The following is a 534-nucleotide window of genomic DNA, read 5'->3' as shown; positions in this document are numbered from 1 at the left end:
CTCAACACGGGGAAACTTACCAGGTCCAGATCTCAACAGTTACTTTAACAAAAGAGCTCTTTCCCATCCTAGTAACAATAATTTTGCACATGCTTTATGAAATAAAAAACACAGTTAGTTAATTTTATTTTTATTTTTGAAAGCTACTACCCTCTCCCCCAACCAAAATGAGACATTGTCCTCAATGTCCTAAGGTATAAAGATAGAATACAGAAGACATCACCTGAAATAACAAACACTCTGATTAGTACTTAAAAGTGCATTTTTATCAAGGTTTTATATCATCATTTTGCACTTGAAGTATCAATAACTCCTTAACTAAAGCATGTTTTATAATAATATATCTAATAATATAAGATACCTTTAATTTAAGGTAAATGTTCATTTTAAATTGAGGCCTATCACATAAATAAAAGGATTGATTGATGAATTTAAGAACTGAAAAAACTTAGAAAAGAGATGCTGGTGCAGTCCAAACCGGAATACTATTTGGGAATTGGATCATATCTAAAGCTGTAGATCTCAGATTTAGGT

This window comes from Populus euphratica, unplaced genomic scaffold (assembly GCF_000495115.2).
Source record: "Populus euphratica unplaced genomic scaffold, PopEup_1.0 scaffold298.1, whole genome shotgun sequence".
Classification (NCBI taxonomy): Eukaryota; Viridiplantae; Streptophyta; class Magnoliopsida; order Malpighiales; family Salicaceae; genus Populus; species Populus euphratica.
This window is presented reverse-complemented; position numbering follows the sequence as displayed.